At 37.5% G+C, this 16,037-nt stretch overlaps 1 protein-coding gene across 3 annotated transcripts in view; it reads left to right on the forward strand.

Moving 5' to 3' along the window:
• Positions 1 to 16,037, forward strand: part of ACSL4 (acyl-CoA synthetase long chain family member 4) — a 72,409-nt gene that overhangs the window by 12,217 nt on the left and 44,155 nt on the right. For all 3 annotated transcript variants that reach the window (XM_059049813.2, XM_059049823.2, XM_059049820.2), the window contains exon 2: positions 14,822 to 14,874. The gene's annotated coding sequence lies outside the window, so the exon portion shown is untranslated. The remainder of the gene's footprint in view (positions 1 to 14,821; positions 14,875 to 16,037) is intronic.

Raw genomic sequence — 16,037 nt, forward strand, 5'->3', positions numbered from 1 at the left:
CTCCCGAAGGAGTGGGCTTGGTAAATGCTCATTGAATTTTTCTTGAACGAATACATGTGCTACTGTACCCGTAGCTGCCCAGGATTTGAGAAACTAAATTTTAAAAAAATATTACAGATGAAAAGGGTGGTTACTGGCTATACTTATTTTTAATTATTTCCCTCAAATGTCCTTATGGTGGTTAGTCTTCAGCAGTGATGATTACAAAACCAAAGAAAATAGAGACTCAACCGTTTGTTTCTTGCTTCAGTGAGCCTATGCCCAATAGGATAACATCACTTTCATATTATGAAAATCACTGCATATGTCATTAAGTCTTTACAACTTTCGGTTGTCATGCTAGAAGGCACAGCTTCTTCCAAGGCTTCTTTCTACCAAAGATGTTTTATTCCCCCATATTCTTGTTTAAATGTAGGAATCTCTTAACCAAATGGATTTTTTCTTCTGGATTTGAAAAACGTGATCTTAATACATGGCTTATGTTTTAAAATAAATGTTTCATTTTGGAATAATTTTAGATTTACAATGAATTTTTAAAGATAGTTCAGAGGTCCTGGATATTTTTCCCCAGCTCCCCCTGTTAACATTTTACATAACAGACACTGGTGCAATACTCTAAACTATAGAATTTATATGGATTTCCCTAGTTTTCCTACCAAAGTCTTTAATTTTTTTTCCTATTCCAGGATCCAAAATTGTTATAGATGTTTATTTTAGAAAACATGTATGGATTAAAAAACAAAACAGGGCTTCCCTGGTGGTGCAGTGGTTGAGAGTCTGCCTGCCGATGCAGGGGACGCTGGTTCGTGCCCTGGTCCGGGAAGATCCCACATGCCGCGGAGCGGCTGGGCCCATGAGCCATGGCCGCTGAGCCTGCGTGTCCGGAGCCTGTGCTCCACAACGGGAGAGGCCACAGCAGTGAGAGGCCAGCTTACCGCAAAAACAAAACAAAACAAACCAAAGTACGGGTAGTCCCCCTATGCAGAGACAACTATTGAGATTTTTTAGTATATATCCTTCCATACCCCCCAAACCTTTTTGGATTCCCTTAAAAAACAAAATGTGTTTTATATATCGTTTTGTAATTTGCTTTTTTACACTTAATATAGCATTTAATTTTTTTGTGAACATCTTCCCATGTCTGCTATTTTTAATATAGTTTAATCTATTCCCTATCCTTATTTATTTATTTATTTATTTGGCTATGCCAGTGGCTTGAGGGATCTTAGTTCCCTGACCAGGGATTGAACCCAGGCCCCCGGCAGTGAAGGATCTTAGTTCTCTGACCAGAGGTTGAACCCAGGCCCCCGGCAGTGAAAGTGCCAAGTCCTACCCACTGGACTGGACTGCCGGGGAATCCCCTGTCCTTAGTTATTTTGTTTCCATTTCTTTGTTCAGTTAATTCTTCATGATTTAAGGCTAAACTATGCGTGTGTTCTCAAAGTTTTCCCCCCAACAAACCTGAGAAATAGGACACTTATCAGTAACAATGGCTCATTAACCCAGTGATTCTAAATATGTGTGTATTAGGTTCAACCATTGAAATTGCTATATTTTTGTATGTAACAGGTTTTCGACTATTGGCAATTTTATATGGTTCAACCTAATAGTTTAAAAAAGCTTTCTAGGTCATTCTGATCCCTTTCCTTCGTTCTCACTCCACTGAGAACCCCTGGCCTCTCACTCTACTGAGAATCTCTGCATTTAGAACGGTGAGCTGACTCTGAAACATTTCACCAGGCAAAAATGTTGACAACTCACCTTCCAGGTTTCTCTGATAAACACAGCATCCTTAAGACTTATGTCTATGTTGCTCACATATTTAGAGAACTTGGAACTTCGGTGAATTGCATCTGTCCATCAGCATGTTGAAAATAGACTTCTGAGCATCCAACCTAAGCTCTGGAAAATACAGGCTGACTGATGGCTCTGCCTCCTGATTCTGTATCTGTATTGGCTAGCCAGGGGCACTGGCGCCACCCAGTGGTACCTTGTAGACGAGCAGCTGATGTTGCTCTTACCTCTACTTTCACTTTTTTCTTTCTTTCCTCTTCTCTGTTTATGGTCTCACCTTCCTTTCCTTTTCTCCATCTGTGCCAATTGCGGTAACGGGTTTCATTTAGCCCAGCTGATAAGAATCAGAGCGCTACACTAGCCATATAATTTTGCTGTGAATCCTTATTTAAGTAAAGGCTTTGGAATATGAGACATGAAATCATATGTGTAAACATACTGAGCAGACTGTTATTCGCTCTGCTTATGAAGTCATGATTCCTATCCAGAATGGGAGTAAAATTTGTACTCTGCCAGAACGTGGCCCGTCTTGTGTTTAATTTCAACTTTGTCAGTGTATGAGAGGAAGCACGCCTATGTATCTCAGATGTGAGGAGGCATACATACACAGAGTGAAAGATTTAACTGGGAAATCATTCTTTGGTTTCCTTCCTCTTTAGTATGACTTGTTATTTCAGTCAAGAACTATTTAGTAAGCACCTACTGTGTACCTGTACTGTGCTAGGTTCTGGAGATTATAGCAACGATGGGGACAGAGATGACTTCTGTCTTTAAAGAGCTTACAGCCCAGCCGGGGAACAGAAACTTGAACGCGTTTAGGTGCTGTGCTGGGAGAGGAAACAGCAGAGGCACCTGACGTAAAGCGGGGAGGTCAAGGAAGGCTTTTTAGAAGCGTCATTCAAACTGAGACCTAAAGGAAGCCAGGAAAAGGGAGAAGAGAATATTCTTGGCAGAGAGAAAAGGATGTGCTAGACGCAGAGGTGAGAGATTAAGCTTCGTGCTTTTGAGAACCTAAAAGAAGTTTGTGATGGCTCGAGCTGTGAGATCAACTCATAAGTTTCACACCAGTCCCGGGAGGTAGGAGTAATATTCCCTCCATTTTAGAGTTGTAGCAAATGAGTCCCAGAGGGCACAGAACTTAGCTGAGGTCACCCCACTCTAGTAAAGCGGTAGCGCCAGGAACTGGACCCAGGCCGTCTGGCTCCAGCACACTGGCTCACAACTACCTCAGCAGGACGCTGCGTTATAGATACTGGAGCTTCATTGTCCTCCCCCGCCTCCCCCCCCCCACCCCCCGTTTACCGTTTGATGAAGCATAGCGCCTTATCCTGATCATCTGTGGTCTTTTTAAGGGCCAAGTTAAATAAAATCTTTCTTAGTAAACTGAACGTTAGGCTGTACTGGGTACAGCCTCTTCCAGGAACTGGAACTTATAAATAATGTGAAAAATTCCTTAAGCTTACAGCATCTGGGTTAGCCCGGAAAGTCTCGGGTTTGCTTTAGTCTTTTATCACTGATTGGGAATCAAATACCTCATTTGATATGCAACTCTATGGTTGCTAACCCATATTTTCCAGAAAATCATAGATGGGAAGTTGTAATTGGTCATATTTTTAAAAAATGAGTGTAAGGTATGTATTCCCCGCAAGGCTAGAATTTTTGTTTGCTTGCTGAAGTTGATTTGGCAATATCCTTTTCTCTGACTTAGGTTAAGTTAGTGAAAGGGTAAACACAACTTCTTAAAGAGGACTATGGTCTTTAAAAGTCATATGAATTAAAAACCTATTCATGGAGATATTTTCCTACAACAGATCTGATTTGTCCTTTATGTACTTAAATATAAAAGTGTGTGCTTTGTAAAATGAGAAATTGACTTCAGTTTGAAATTATTAATTAAAGTTTAATTCTAGATTTTAGAAGTTGGGTTATAAATACTCAGTTGTATATAAACTATTTAAGATTGTTGTAATTTGATATCGTTGAAACACTTGGAATAAAAGGTTGTGTGTGTGTGTTTGTGTGTGTGTGTGTGTGTGTGTGTGTGTTAAATGGCACAAAGCTGGTTGTTTCATTTATTTTCCCATTTGTATATGACTGTGGATTCAGTCAGGACTTATACTTGGAAGTGTCTTTCCAGTAGTGAAGGTAGGCTTTTGCTGATGTAGCCACACATTCTTGCCTTGTTCTCCATGCGACCAGAGTTCGGGTTATTACTAGGGTCATCATTAGGGATGTTTTTGCGAAAAGGCGGGGGGACACTCTGACAAGAATTACTCTGGGACAACATGTGTAAACCAGGGGACAGACCTAGGCAAGCTGGGAAATGTGATTACCCTTATTTTATTTTAACCAATTCACATAGAGCTCAAATTTGTGAGCTTAGCTTCAGGAGCACTGGCTCAACCCGATTGAGGTAACCAGCAGCCACAGGTAGCTTTCCCTTTACTTTGGAGTAAAACCATTAATTTTCCAGTAAATGTATTATCATATATTGCAGTGGAATTGTATGTGTAGCAGCTGTGTTCCTTTTATAATTTTGAGCATTGTGAACTCGGTGCTGCTAGGCCCTGTCGAGGTTATTGCAGGACACAGAGCTGTGTGGGCCTTACAGGAAGTGGGATTACTTAATGATACTTTACTGTTGCCTGAAACATTTTGAAATGAAAACTTTGAGGGAAAGAAATGATTCAGCCTTTTCTGCCTCCTACTGCTTTTTGAAGTCAGCTAGTACACATTAGTAAGCTGACACCACAGTTGATTGGAACGTCTGAAGCAAGACATTCTTAGGTAAGATGATATCTTCTAAAGTTCTGAGTAGTTGGTCCCAGAGTTCAGGTTGTAAACAAGTGGGTACTGATGAGGAGCTGACTTCTGAAATCCCCTCCCTTCACCGTCCCTCTCATCACCTGTGTGGTAAACAAAGAAGGGATACCCAGTTGGTACCTTTTGCCCTTGACACCTTCATCTGGGAGGCCTCAATTCCCGTTAGGGGGCTGGGTCTAGTTAGCTGAAAAATGGTTTCCTTTATGGGGCAGAGGAGTGCCAGTATGACTCTTCTCATACCTATTAAATCTTATGCTGGTATCATCTGGCATTTGAGTTCCTGTTTGTTTTAATAGGATAAGTGAGTGGAACTCTGGGCTTTAAGGAAATTATTGATATGGTATTTCCATCTGTATGGAACCCCTCATGATTATCTGGCTTTTTGATATTGTCTATTCACTTGCCAGTAGTAGTCAATTTGTGTTAGTTACATTTTGACAGAGTGTACCACAGGGATGCTTAGCTTTAGGAAACATTTAACATTGTAGTTATAGCAAGAAAAAAACCCACTCATTTTATCTCACTTCATAGATCATATTACATGAGTGAAAGAAGTTTATTTTACTTTGAGTCTGGTTTAAAAACAGAAGTGTCAAATCTTCTTTCCATAGTGGGGTTGAAGTCAACTTTTGGCTCCTTTTGTATCATCTTCACCACGTGAGTAGGGCCAAATGCCTTAAGGGCCATACTCATTGTCACTTATCAACACACACATATATACACAGACACATGCTAGAATTAGTTGAGACTGGTGCTTTATTTTCTACTTACGTATTGAATGGTGAAAGTAATATGTTCACTGTAGAAGTTTTAGAAAATGTAGGGAAAAATAGAAGGACAAAACTAAAAATCACCTATAATTCTACAACCCAGAGATTAACATTTCAGCTTGTAGCCTGCATATATTTGGTTAAGTTGCATCTTAAACCAATTTCACTTCATATATCTTGATTATTTTCTCATATCCTTAAATATCTTTGACAACACTGCACTTGATGACTGTGTAGTATTCAGTCATAAGGATACATCATTATTTTACCAATCTCCTCTTGGGCATTTGATGTTGTTTCTAGTTTTTCTGTTATTTATATCACAATGGTGACTATTGTTTACATTTTTTTTTCTATGTGTGCATCTTGGACTATTTCCTTAGGATATTCGTAGAAGTGAAGAGTGAAATTATTCGGTTGTGAGTTATGTATGACTTCAAGCGTCCGGATGCCTGTTGCCAAATTGCTTTCCATAAAGCTTGTACCAATTTACACTTCTGTCAACAGGATAAAAAGTGCCTTTCTGTATACATTTGTCAACAATGAATAATTTCATTATTCTTAATTGGCACTACTTTTGATGGATCCCCAGTGCATTGCTGTCTCTTTCAGCAAATAAAAATTATTCCTGGCAGAAATGAAAGTGGGGGATGTAATGTTATAAACAGTAGTACTACAACGAACTGGCGGCCCCAGATACTTTGAGAATTGTTGAAACAGGCCATATTTTAGCTCTAAGAGTCTGTGTTTCTAAAAATATATTTTTCCTTTTTAAGTAGTTTATCAGTCTCATCTTTAATGTAGAGGAGAATGCTAATACTTTCCTTCTAAAATTATTGCTTCACGAACTGTACTTTGCTGTACAGCAGAAACGAACACAACATTGTAAAGCAACTATACTCCAATAAAAATTAATAAAAAATTATTGCTTCATAGTGCTTATTGTTCATTACATTAGTGCTTTCTGTACGTATATTTATTGAGTCATGCCTTTGAAAACAAAACGTAACTTCTGGCAAAAATGGTCCAACTTTTTGGAACATTTGGTTTGTGACACAGCAGTAATTTCTGGTCAAGATCTCTTAAAGTAACAACTATTATTCAGTTCTTTAGTATTTTAGTGAAGGCCTTGTCAATTCGGAATCACCTATGTATCACCACACTTGCTTGAGTAAACTTGGAAGGAAGAGATTTGGTAACTCCAACATTTGATATTATGCAATCGATTTGTCCAAAACATTTTCTAAAATCAGTATCATAAGATTGCTGGTCCTAGAGGGCAGACAGCAGAAGCAAGAAGAACTACAATCCTACAGCCTGTGGAACAAAAAACACATTCACAGAAAGATAGAGAAGATGAAAAGGCAGAGGGCTATGTACCAGATGAAAGAACAAGATAAAACCTCAGAACAACATGTGAATGAAGTGGAGATAGGCAACCTTCCAGAAAAATAATTCAGAATAATGATAGTGAAGATGATTCAGGATCTCGGAAAAAGAACGGAGGCAAAGATTGAGAAGATGCAAGAAACGTTTAACAAAGACCTAGAAGAATTAAAGAACAAACAAACAGAGATGAACAATACAATAACTAAAATGAAAAGTACACTAGAAGGAATCAATAGCAAAATAACTGAGGCAGAAGAACGGATAAGTGACCTGGAAGACAGAATGGAGGAATTCACTGCTGCGGAACAGAATAAAGAAAAAAAGAATGAAAAGAAATGAAGACATCCTAAGAGACCTCTGGGACAACATTAAATGCAACTACATTCGCATTATAGGCATCCCAGAAGGAGAAGAGAGAGAGAAAGGAACAGAGAAAATATTTGAAGAGATTATAGTCGAAAATTTCCCTAACATAGGAAAGGAAATAGTCACCCAGGTCCAGGAAACGCAGCGAGTCCCATACAGGATAAACGCAAGGAGAAACACGCCGAGAGACATAGTAATCAAATTGGCAAAAATTAAAGACAAAGAAAAATTATTGAAAGCAGCAAGGGAAAAACGACAAATAACATACATGGGAAATCCCAGAAGGTTAACAGCTGATTTCTCAGCAGAACCTCTTACAACCCAGAAGGGAGTGGCATGATATACTTAAAGTGATGAAAAGGAAGAAACTACAACCAAGATTACTGTACCCAGCAAGGATCTCATTCAGATTTGATGGAGAAATCAAAAGCTTTACAGACAAGCAAAAACTAAGAGAGCTCAACACCACCAAACCAGCTCTACAACAAATGCTAAAGGAACTTCTCAAAGTGGTAAACACAAGAGAAGAAAAGGACCTACAAAAACAAACCCAAAACAATTAAGAAAATGGTCATAGGAACATATATATCGATAATTACCTTAAATGTGAATGGATTAAATGCTCCAACCAAAAGACACACGCTTGCTGAATGGATACAAAAACAAGACCCATCTATATGCTGTCTACAAGAGACCCACTTCAGACTTAGGGAAACATACAGACTGAAAGTGAGGGGATGGAAAAAGATATTCCATGCAAATGGAATTCAAAAGAAAGCTGGAGTAACAATACCCATATCAGATAAAATAGACTTTAAAATAAAGAATTAGACAAGGAAGGACACTACATAATGATCAAGGGATCAATCCAAGAAGAAGATATAACAATTATAAATATACATGCACCCAACATAGGAGCACCTCAATACATAAGGCAACTGCTAAGAGGTGCAAAAGAGGAAATCAACAGTAACACAATAATAGTGGGGGACTTTTACACCTCACACCAATGGACAGATCATCCAAAATGAAAATAAATAAGGAAGCAGAGGCTTTATATTACACAATAGACCAGATAGATTTAATTGATATTTATAGGACATTCCACCCCCAAACAGCAGATTACACTTTCTTATCAAGTGCACACGGAACATTCTCCAAGATAGCTCACATCTTGGGTCACAAATCAAGCCTCAGTAAATTTAAGAAAGTTGAAATCATATCAAGCATCTTTTCTGACCACAACGCTGTGAGATTAGAAATGAATTACAGGGAAAAAATGTAAAAAAAACCAAACACATGGAGGCTAAACAATACGTTACTAAATAACCAAGAGATCACTGAAGAAATCAAACAGGAAATCAAAAAATACCTAGAGACAAATGACAATGAAAACACGACGATCCAAAACCTATTGGATGCAGCAAAAGCAGTTCTAAGGGAAATTTATAGTTATACAAGCCTACCTCAAGAAACAAGAAAAATCTCAAATAAACGATCTAACCTTACACCTAAAGGAACCAGAGAAAGAATAACAAACAAAACCCAAAGTTATCAGAAGGAAAGAAATCATAAAGGTCAGAGCAGAAATAAATGAAATAGAAACAAAGAAAACAATAGCAAAGAACAATAAAACTAAAAGCTGGTTCTTAAGAAGATAAACAAGGAGAGGACTAAAAGCAATAAAATTAGAAATGAAAAAGGAGAAGTTACGACAGACACCGCAGAAATACAAAGCATCCTAAGAGACTACTACAAGCAACTCTATGCCAATAAAATGGGCAACCTGGAAGAAATGGACACATTCTTAGAAAGGTAAAACCTTCCAAGACTGAACCAGGAAGAAATAGAAAATATGAACAGACCAATCACAAGTAATGAAATTGAAACTGTGATTAAAAATCTTCCAACAAACAAAAGTCCAGGGCAGATGGCTTCACAGGTGAATTCTATCAAACATTTAGAGAAGAGCTAACACCCATCCTTCTCAAATTCTTTCAAAAAATTGCAGAGGAAGGAACACTCCCAAACTCATTCTATGAGGCCACCATCACCCTGATACCAAAAGCAGACAAAGATACTACAGAAAAAGAAAATTGCAGACAAATATCACAGATGACTATAGGTGCAAAAATCCTCAAAAAACTACTAGCAAACAGCATGCAACAACACATTGAAAGGATCATTACACCATGATTAAGTGGCATTTACCCAGGGATGCAAGGATTCTTCAACATATGCAAATTAATCAATGTGATACACCATATTAACAAATGGAAGAATAAAAACCATATGATCATCTCAATAGATGTAGAAAAAGCTTTTGACAAAATTCAACACCCATTTATGATAAAAACTCTCCAGAAAGTGGGTATAGAGGGAACCTCCCTCAACATAATAAAGGCCATGTAAGACAAACCAACAGCAAACATCATTCTCAATGGTGAAAAACTGAAAGCATTTCCTCTAGGATCAGGAACAAGACAAGGATGTCCACTCGCACCACTTTTATTCAGCATAGATTTGGAAGTCCTAGCTAGGGCAATAAGAGAAGAAAAAGAAATAAAAGGAATCCAAATTTGAAAAGAAGTAAAATTGTCACTGTCTGCAGATGACATGATACTATACATAGAGAATCCTAAAGATGCCACCAGAAAACTGCTAGAACTAATCAATGAACTTGGTAAAGTAGCAGGATATAAACTTAATGCACAGAAATCTCTTGCATTCCTATACACTAATGATGAAAAATCTGAAAGGGAAATTAAGGAAACACTCCCATTTACCATTGCAACAAAAAGAATAAAATACCTAGGAATAGATCTACCCAGGGAGACAAAAGATGTGTATGCAGAAAACTATAAGACACTGATGAAAGAAATTAAAGATGATACAAACAGATGGGGAGGTATAACATGTTCTTGGATTGGAACAATCGATATTGTGAAAATGACTATACTACCCAAGGCAATCTACAGATTCAATGCAATCCCTATCAAATTACCAATGGCATTTTTAATGGAACTAGAACAAAAAAAATCTTAAAATTTGTATGGAGACACAAAGACACCGAATAGCCACAGCAGTCTTGAGGGAAAAAAAACCTAGCTGGCGGAATCAGACTCCCTGACTTCAGACTACACTACAAAGCTACAGTAATCAAGACAATATGGTACTGGCACAAAAACAGAAACATAGATCAATGGAAGAAGATAGAAAGCCCAGAGATAAACCCACGCACCTGTGGTCAACTAATCTGTTACAGAGGAGGCAAGGATATACAATGGAGAAAAGACAGTCTCTTCAGTAAGTGGTGCTGGTAAAACTAGACAGCTACATGTAAAAGAATGAAATTAGAACACTCCCTAACCCCATACACAAAAATAAACTCAAAATGGATTAGAGACCTAAATGTAAGACTGGACACTAAAACTCTTAGAGGAAAACATAGGAAGAACACTCTTTGACATAAATCACAGCAAGATCTTTTTTGATCCATCTCCTCAAGTAATGGTAAAAAAAGCAAAAATAAACAAATGGGACCTAATCAAACTTAAAAGCTTTTGGACAGCAAAGGAAACCATAGACAAGACGAAAAGACAACCCTCAGAATGGGAGAAAATATTTGCAAATGAATCAATGGACAAAGGATTAATCTCCAAAATATATAAACAGCTCATGCAGCTCAATATTAAAGAAACAAACAACGCAATCCAAAAATGGGCAGAAGACCTAAATAGACATTTCTCCAAAGAAGACATACAGATGACCAAGAAGCACATGAAAAGCTGCTCAACATCACTAATTATTAGAGAAATGCAAATCAAAACTACAGTGAGGTATCACCTCACACCAGTTAGAATGGGCATCATCAGAAAATCTACTAACAACAAATGCTGGAGAGGGTGTAGAGAAAAGGGAACCCTCTTGCACTGTTGGTGGGAATGTAAATTGATACAGCCACTATGGAGAACAGTATGGAATTTCCTTAAAAAACTAAAAATAGAATTACCATATCATCCAGTAATCCCACTACTGGGCATATACCCAGATAAAACCGTAATTCAAAAAGACACATGAACCCCAGTGTTCATTGCAGCACTATTTGCAATAGCCAGGTCATGGAAGCAACCTAAATGCCCATCGACAGACGAATGGATAAAGAAGATGTGGTACATATATACAATGGAGTATTACTCAGCCATAAAAAGAAATGAAATTGAGTCATTTGTTGAGACGTGGATGGATCTAAAGACTGTCATACAGAGTGAAGTAAGTCAGAAAGAGAAAAACAAATATCGTATAGTAACACATGTATGTGGAACCTAGAAAAATGGTACAGATGAACTGGTCTGCAGGGAAGAAGTTGAGACACAGATGTAGAGAACAAACATATGGACACCAAGGGGGGAAAGCCGTGGGGGGTTGGGGATGGTGGTGTGCTGAATTGGACGATTGGGATTGACATGCATACACTGATGTGTATAAAATTGATGACTAATAAGTACCTGCTGTATAAAAAATAAATAAAATAAAATTTTAAAATTAAAAAAAAAAACCAAAAAAGCAAAAAAACAAAAACAAAAACAAAAGATTGCTGGTCCTGAGTAAGAATTATCAGTGTGACAGCAATTTTCATCTATTAAAACTTTTCTTCCCCAGTGGTTGTTTCCTAATAGTCAAGCTATATCTTAGGTGGAGCTTACAAGTAGATTTTTGATATTTGTTGCTTTAAAAAATTCTTATTTAAATGCAGTTGTTCTATTGAGAGCTTTTAAAAAGAATGTGCCTTTCCCTCTTGATACTGTTGTTCGTTTCATCCAAGGTAATCAAACGGATAGGGATAGTGCACTTTTTTTGTTTTCTAATATTCTCACATTCATCTTAAGAGTAAAACTAATCAATACTGATTGGAAAGAAATTCTTAATTTTGCTGTGTAGGGAAGCATATATGATGCTTTCCTAATGTTCTAGAAAGTAGACCCTATTTTAGTCCATTTGGAGGGGAGAGGAAGGAGAGTTTGTTTTTAGGGACTAGTTAATTACTCTCATTTTAAAGCCTATTTCAGTTCTAAAAGTGTGCAACTTTGGAAGTAAGGAGTGGAATTTCTATGCATGTAGTTTATCTTCCCGTCCCAGGTGAAGTCTGGTACTTATATTGTAGGTTAGGTACTTGTCATTTTTATACACATACAATTTATATATGTCTGCTATGCAAATTGTGTGTATGTATATGTGTGCATATACATATAAAACCATACTAATGATAAAATTATATATGTGTGTGTATATATATAATTTATATACATAATTTACCATACTAATTATAAGGGGAGCAGTTAAGTAACAATGGGTGATAATAGAATTCTTAGCTAGTGTTGAAGTATTTCTCTTTGCATTCAAACTAGACTCTGTCTTCGAGCTAGGATAAAGACAGTGGGTATAGTATAAATAAACATTGCTTCAAAACTTAGAAAGTGAAACAAAGAACTTACCCCTGAATACTGCAGATTTAACTACATAAAGAAATATTCATTGTTGTCGTGGATATACAATTTATATATTCTAGCATTGAAAAGAATAATTTTTGACTTAGGAGTAAAATGAAGGATTTGCAGTTTGGCTAAAATTGATTATCATCATTCTAAAATATAATGGTACTTGTAGCTGTCCAGTTTTCCCAGTACCACTTACTGAAGAGGCTGTCTTTTCTCCATTGTATATTCTTGCCTCCTATATCAAAAATAAAGTGACCATACGTGCATGGGTTTATCTCTGGGCTTTCTATCCTGTTCCATTGATCTGTATTTCTGTTTTTGTGCCAGTACCATACTGACTTGATTATTGTAGCTTTGTAGTATAGTCTGAAGTCTGGGAGCCCGATTCCTCCAGCTCCGTTTTTCTTTCTCAAGATTGCTTTGGCTATTCCGGGTCTTTTGTGTTTCCATACAAATTGTGAAATTTTTTGTTCTAGTTCTGTGAAAAATGCCATTGGTAGTTTGATAGGGATTGTACTGAATCTGTTGATTGCTTTGGGTAGTAGAGTCATTTTCACAATGTTGATTCTTCCAATCCAAGAACATGGTATGTCTCTCCATCTGTTTGTATCATCTTTAATTTCTTTCATCAGTGTCTTATAGTTTTCTGCATACAGGTCTTTTGTCTCCTTAGGTAGGTTTATTCCTAGGTTTTTTCTTTTTTTTAACATCTTTATTGGAGTATAATTGGTTTACAATGGTGTGTTAGTTTCTGCTTTATAACAAAGTGAATCAGTTATACATATACATATGTTCCCATATCTCTTCCCTCTGCGACTCCCTCCCTTCCACCCTCCCTACCCCACCCCTCTAGGTGGTCACAAGCCACCTAGCTGATCTCCCTGTGCTATGCGGCTGCTTCCCAGTAGCTAGCTATTTTACGTTTGGTAGTGTATATGTGTCCGTGCCACTCTCTCACTTTGGTATTTTATTCTTTTTGTTGCAGTGGTAAATGGGAGTATTTCTGTAGTTTCTCTTTCAGATTTTTCATCATTAGTGTATAGGAATGCAAGAGATTTCTGTGCATTAATTTTGTATCAAGCTACTTTTCCAAATTCATTGATTAGCTCTAGTAGTTTTCTGGTAGCATCTTTAGGATTTTCTATGTATAGGATCATGTCATCTGCAGACAGTGACTGCTTTACTTCTTCTTTTCCGATTTGGATTCCTTTTATTTATTTTTCTTCTCTGATTGCTGTGGCTAAAACTTGCAGAACTATGTTGAATAATAGTGGTGAGAGTGGACAACCTTGTCTTGTTCCTGATCTTAGAGGCAATGGTTTCAGTTTTTCACCACTGAGAACGCTGTTGGCTGTGGGTTTGTCATATATGGCCTTTATTATGTTGAGGTAAGTTCCCTCTATGCCTACTTTCTGGAGGGTTTTTATCATAAATGGGTGTTGAATTTTGTCAGAAGCTTTTTCTGCATCTATTGAGATGATCATGTGGTTTTTCTCCTTCAGTTTGTTAATATGGTGTATCACATTGATTGATTTGCATATATTGAATAATTCCTGCATTCCTGGGGTAAACCCCACTTGTAGAGTTTTGATTACTGTTTCCTATAGCCAGGCTCAGTTACTTTTTGTGAGATCCCAACAGCACGACTTTTAGTCTTTTCTTGTTTTTCCTTTGGTACCTGGCTTATCATGAACTACCTGGCTTATCATGCACAGGTAATGTGAAACAGCACATGAGGTTTCTTTTTATTTAGTTATTTATTTTTAAAAATTTATTTATTTTTATTTTATTTTTGGCTGCATTGGGTCTTTGTTGCTGTGTGCAGGGTTTCTCTAGTTGTGGCGAGTGGGGTCTACTCCTTGTTGCGGTGCACGGGCTTCTCATTGCGGTGGCTTTTCTTCCTGCGGAACATGGGCTCTGCACACACGGGCTACCGTAGTTGTGGCATGCAGGCTTAGTAGTTGTGGCTTGCGGGCTCTAGAGTGCAGGCTCAGTAGTTGTGGTGCACGGGCTTAGTTGCTCTGCAGCATGTGGGATCTTCCCGACCAGGGCTTGAACTTGTGTCCCCTGCACTGGCAGGCAGATTTGTAACCATTGCGCCACCAGGGAAGTCCGAGGTTTCTTTTTAAAGGGGATCGTTTCTCATGTCACTATACACATAAATGTTGTCTCTTATTGCAGATTGGAATCACGAAAGATATACGGGTTCTTCTTAAGAGAAAAAGAGGAAATCTGTAAGTATTTGTCCTTTAAAAATTCTAAATGTGCAATCTTGTCAGCTTTTGGAGAAAACTAAGTGACCAAACTAACAGGCATTTTTCCTCTCTTATATTAGAAAAGCCCTGCCAGTATTTGTGTTAAAAAGGCAATATTTGGGAAAGTAAAATAGGAAAGATTTTTACTCTGGGCAACTTCTAAAATTTAAACTGTCACTCACTTATGAAAGGGGAAGTGATACTTAAAATCTAAATACAATCTTTTTCTTTTGAGTATTACCAAAAAATGGAGTCACAGATTGGAGTTCCAGTTCTGGCTACTGAGGCGGTGTGTCTTTGACAAGCTATTTAGCTTCCCCTTGCCTCAATTTCCTCATCTGTAAAATGAACTTTATAAGTGTAAGTGTCCAGTGAATGGTTCATTAATATTGATGAAGTTGAATCTGTAGTAGTGTATATTTTCTCCAATAAATTGAAGCTTATTCTAGTTACTGTTTCTCAAACTGATTTACATATATTTCTGATCTTCAAGAATCTCTGCATCTGTACTGTCCTTCACTGAGGCACCTACTCTAGACTATAATATAGAATGAAAGAAATACAACAGAGCACCTAAAGTTAGAATTTTAGTGTTTGAGCCTTGGACCTTGAAAATTACCTAGTCCAGGGGTTCCCAAACATTGACCTTTAGACCGTGCCCTCGCCAGTGAAGAGTTTTTACTGGTCCATGGTGAGGTGAGGAAAATAAAGACCATGAGATTTTTAAAGCTAAACTTTTTCCATTTAAAGGATTGCTTCTTATTATAAGATATATCCTCCTAACTTTGAGGAGTTAGACCCATTCTGTATTTTATGAAATGATGGTGATAGTAAATGATTGGTTTATGTTTTTTGTTTTTATGTCCATACCTGGCCAAAAAAAAAAAAAATGGCAGCTGTGTCATTGCTGCATTATTTGTTTTTAAAACTTTCATTGGTCCATGATATCTTAAAATCTGAATCCAACTTTCTCATTGTACAGATGAGGAAACAGACAGGAGGTTATTTAATTTGTTCCAGGTAGTGTAGCTCAGCAAGCTGCTGAGCTACGACCAAAGCCCTGTACACAATGCTGCCTCTCTTGTATTTCTGCTCTTCTGAGAATTGCTTTCATTATAATAGATTATGAAATTGAAACAGAA

The sequence above is a fragment of the Kogia breviceps genome, chromosome X (genome assembly GCF_026419965.1).
Source record: "Kogia breviceps isolate mKogBre1 chromosome X, mKogBre1 haplotype 1, whole genome shotgun sequence".
Classification (NCBI taxonomy): domain Eukaryota; kingdom Metazoa; phylum Chordata; class Mammalia; order Artiodactyla; family Physeteridae; genus Kogia; species Kogia breviceps.